Source organism: Medicago sativa, chromosome 6 (assembly GCF_051527215.1).
Source record: "Medicago sativa cultivar Bolivia chromosome 6, Bolivia_mono, whole genome shotgun sequence".
In the NCBI taxonomy this organism is placed as follows: domain Eukaryota; kingdom Viridiplantae; phylum Streptophyta; class Magnoliopsida; order Fabales; family Fabaceae; genus Medicago; species Medicago sativa.
This window is the reverse complement of record NC_140754.1, coordinates 82,205,638-82,210,855: the sequence shown is the minus strand read 5'-3', so window position 1 is coordinate 82,210,855 and position 5,218 is coordinate 82,205,638. Positions and strand designations below refer to the sequence as shown.

Sequence of the window (5,218 nt, the reverse complement as noted above, 5' to 3'; positions counted from 1 at the left end):
ATTCAAATTCTTTGTTGTTTTCTTTAATTAGCAGTGATGTTTTGTGATGAAATTTACTGGACAACTTGTGTAATTGTGTTGTTCTTACTTAATGCTTTGGACAACTTGTTAAATTTTTTTTTTTTACGTAGCATACAACACGTTTGCTTATTCCACAATGAGTTCAGTTCAAGTGTTCTTGTGTAAGCTAGACTCTTGTGTAGTACTAATATCTAAGAGTAGAATAGACTCTTGTGTACAACTTGAATGATAAAACTAAAGGAGTTAGGTCTAACAGTAGAAGCTACTTATATTGCAATAACGTGAATCACAAGTTTGAATCTTAGTTGGAAGAGGTTTTATCCGAGATTAGAGGAGGAAATTAATGCTAATCCATCCTTTCAGATTATCTCTTCTATAATTTATTACTAGCGTATTAACACGATGTTGCTCAAATTACATGTATAATATTATGAGCGGTGCTAGCGACAGACGCTATAACACTCGCTCACCAACACTTGCTCAAATAGTGGGCCACGTCATTGTTATATTCTTGGTTACCGGTTGTTTCTTTTACCACTATTTTTTAATTTATTTTTGATGGTTTGAAGGACAGTGTGTCCAGATTCTTCTTGAAAGATAGATCAGGATGTTGGTGGTATAATGATTTTCTAATACACAATCGAATAGTTAAAGGCCCAAAGTGAAGTTAGAGTAATATACACATGCCTGGGTTTTATAATGATTTTCTAAATGTCTTTACATCTATTTCATACTGGAGTTAAATATGGAAAAGGATGTTGGACAAACCGAATGGTGGTGTTTCTGTGAATCAATCAAAACTCCATAAAACTTCATAAGATCCACCTATTTTGCTAGATTTAAATTTTATTCATATTTCAATTAATAAAAAGTACACATTCATATCAACTATTGTACTCTGTTCAAGTTAGCAATTTTGACCATTTGTATTCCTTAAGGTTTAATAGGAGACACTATGTCTGGATCTCCATGGGTGACCATAGACGGTGTTGACAGTTCTAAGGATGTGGAAGAGGTGTTGATTTCAATGGTTATGGTGAAGGCTGATGGTATTAGAGAGTATGGGCACGAAGGTGGAGAGGATGTTCACAGCTAGTCTAGTCATTATTTTACCACCATTGAAGAGGATGTTGTTGGCTGATGGTCTTATTTTAGAAGAATGCTTCCAGATTCATATGGGGTATTGAGAAAGGAGAAAGGTTAAGAAATGAGAAAGACCGGAAGGAAAAGTTTGACGTCTTGAAAATTTTTATAAATGCAAAAAAAAAAAAAAATTGCAAAAAATACAACTTAGTGAACCAGTCAACCGGTAACTAAGTTTAATCAAACAACAACGTGGCCCAATTAGTGGGCGTGTGTGTATTAGCGACTGATAGAGCAATTGCACATAGCATTCCTCTAATATTATTATTTGGTTTAGCTCATTATGATCAGCTCATTTAAAGAACTTAAGTTTTGGCAAAAGTTCAATGAATTATTTTTCGAGTTGAATTTCAAACTATGTACAAGCTCGTTTGATTAATTGTCAGTTCTAGTCATATTTTAGTTCTTGACTCAACTAAAAAACACAAAATAATCTTATGTTAGTCAAATTAGTCTCTCGCATTAGATTTGGACATTAATCATTTAAATTTTCCTTGATGTGACAAGTGAAAAGGTCATTAGACTTTATGAGGTATACTTGTAGACTAAAATGGAAGTAAATCAAAAGTTACTCAATTTATAATTTCTGATTTTAAATTTATTTTATTGAATAAAAAATAATAATGTTATGTATAGCAAATTGTACTCCAAATTGATCACACTACCTGTATTTCATATATCTTAGAAATAATAAAAGAAAAAAAAAGATACATTATTAGAATAAGACGAACAAGATTAAAGAGAGGAGGAGAGAATAGAGAGAGAAGAAAGAGGATTATATTATTCTCTTGTTGCGTACAATTAGGTTACATATGAGTTTTATTTATAGAGAAATACAATGAATTAGGGAACAAGCACAAATGACTTGGGGAGCAAGCACGATATGGCCCAATAAGCTAATAGTATGAGCTAATAACCCAATTGTTATATGGACATCCACATATAATATTCATAACACTCTCCCTTGGATGTACATAGAGGATATGCCTCATTAAAACCTTACTAGAGAAAAACCCGATGAGAAAAAAAATTCTAAAAACCTTTGAGTAACTTATAGTTTTGCGTCGTTAAATGATTCAACTATAACGAGGCAAAAAGAGTACAACAATCCTTTTGTGTGATAATCTGCCTCGTTAAAAACCTTACTAAAAAAAACCAATGGGATAAAACCATGGTGAAAGAAAAAAAGAGTGCAGAGCATTTATTTCTCCCCCTCATAAAGACAAATATCTCTGATACGGCGAAGGCCAATCTTTTGTATTAGTTTCTCAAAAGTTTTACTTGGAAGTGACTATGTGAATAGATTTGCAAGATTATAACATGAACGAATTTGTTGGATTTTAATATCACCATTCTTCTGAAAATCATGAATGAAAAAGAATTTTGGTGAAATATGTTTTGTTCAGTCCGTTTTAATGTATCCCTCTTTCAACTGAGCAATGCATACTGTATTATCTTCATAAATGATTGTTGTCTCCATTCTTCTGGAAGATAAACCACAATTATTTTGTATATGTTGAATCAAGGACCTTAACCAGACACATTCTCTGCTTGCCTCGTGTAGTGTTAAAATTTCTGCATGATTTGATGATGTTGTTGTTATGGTCTGCTTTACAGATCTCCAAGAAATAGTTGTATCTCCACTTGTAAACAAATAATTTGTTTGTGATCTACCATGATGAGGATTTGACAAATAACCTGCATCTGCATAACCAATTAATTCTTGTTTGGGTACTTTGGGACAAAACAATCTCATATCCATTGTACCTCGAAGGTAACGAAGTACATGTTTGACTCCGTTCCAATGTCTTCGTGTAGGTGAAGAACTATATCTTGATAATAAATTGACAGAAAATGATATATTTGGACATGTATAATTAGCAAGATACATCAATGCTCCTATTGCACTGAAGTATGGTACTTCAGGACCAAGTAGTTCTTCACCTTCTTCTTGAGGTCTGAAAGGATCTTCGTTTACATCCAATGATCTAACAACCATTGGACCAGATGACGGATGAGATTTGTCCATATAGAAACGTTTTAATATTTTTTCTATATAAGCTTCTTGATATAAAAAAAAAATTCCATTATTAAAATGCTCGATTTGCAATCCAAAACAAAATTTTATCTTTCCCAAGTCTTTCATCTCGAACTCTTTCTTTAACCAATGAGTTCAGTTCAAGTCTTCTTGTGTAAGCTAGACTCTTATGTAGTACTAATATCTAAAATGGAATAGAGTATAAATATTAAATAGTACTCAACTCTTGTATGGGAATAAAATACAAGTGATATATTTAACCCGCGAGGTACAACTTGAATGATAAAACTAAATGAGTTGTGTCTAACAGTAGAAGCTACTTATATTAAATAATAACGTGAATCACAAGTTTAAATCTTAGTTGGAAGAGGTTTTATCCGAGAGTGATTCGAGTAGATTTATCTCTAAAGGAGTAAATTAACCAATAATCTAAGAAAAATCAAATGATATACCATCCTGTCTGAATGCCTGTTCCTTAATTCTAAAACAGACATCATAATTTATTTTATAAAAATCAAATGGTAAATTAATAACAATATGTTTCATAATTTATTATATAAAAATCAAATGGTAAATTAATAACAATATGATAATATATAATAAAAATTTAAAATGAAATAAAATAAGGTTAAATATATGAGTGATTTCTTCCTCCAAACTTGTATTGAGACTTGAGATAAAATTTTCTCATTATAATGTGTTTTATGGTCTCTTGAATCTTTATTCAGTTTCCAATACTTCATGAGGTGATTTGCTCAACCGAATAACATGATTTTGCAATGAAATACAATAAAAACACATAAGAATTGTTTAGTTTATGGTAGCCTAGAATTACATGATTCAACATGAAAACATTACAGAATGTTCCTTAAACCGCAGACAATTGTTCTAAAACAGACATTCAAGAGCATACCATTTACAAACATTAGAGGTCTTTTGTGGTTATAACACGACTTAGGTTAAGGTGAGGTATATTTGAGAAAATAGGCTAACAAAACAACTTGGACTTAGATGTAAACCTACAAAGCTCTATCTCTATCTCTATATACATGTATTCTAAGCTACACTTTGCTTACATGTCACCTCACCAATTCCCCCTTTCTAACTAATTTTCTATAAGCATTCACCATGTGGCTCTCTCTTTTCTTTTTCCCTACTTTCCATATATCTATTTATTACTAAATATATATGTTCATTCTTATAATTCTTAAACATGTAACTAATAATTGAGTGAGCTTTGTAACTCCTTCCACTATCCATTAATTAAGGGAATATGATGATGATGATGATGATGATGATGATGATGATGATGATGATGATGATGATAATAATAATAATAATAATAATAATAATAATAATAATAATATTTAAAAGTATAGTTGAAAAGGTGTGGTTATTTGATTATATGATACATATGGTACATTTTTTTAGACAAATGTGACTCCTTCCACTACTCATAGTTTTAATCTATAACCTACAAATTGAAAAAAATTATTATGCAACTTCCAATTAATTTGTGTAGCTCTTTCCACTACTCATTGTTTTATATTGATAACCTACAAATTAAACAAATTTAGTGCATGCTTTTATCTTCTATAAAAATCATTGCAAGAACATGCAAAAACTTGATTCCTCATTTTTTTCAAAGGGTGAAGAATATTTGGAGGAGATTGAACGAGGTAGATTTTGTCTATCCGATGAAATAACCATATTTCATTCACAAATACATATGCATAAGGTATATTTTAGCCTTTATATTACCAAAATAATATTGTTGTGTTTGGATTTCATTATATATATGCCTTGAACAAGTTAAATCACATGTTTGGTCTTTGTTCTAGATTTTTTTTAGGGTGTTTGGTAATTGACAATATATTAATATGCATGTTAACAATGAAAAAAAGTGGATTTCTTCTTTTTATTTTATAGAAAGGTAGATCATACAGCCAAGATATATGCTTATGGTTACATTCCAAAATTATTCCTACTCTATCCACTTTTTGCTTATAAAAAAAA

At 30.6% G+C, this 5,218-nt stretch overlaps 1 pseudogene; it reads right to left on the bottom strand.

The window, feature by feature from the left end:
• Positions 1 to 2,566: 2,566 nt before the first annotated feature.
• Positions 2,567 to 3,193, bottom strand: LOC146917374 (secreted RxLR effector protein 161 pseudogene; annotated as a pseudogene).
• Between the last annotated feature and the right edge of the window lie 2,025 nt (positions 3,194 to 5,218).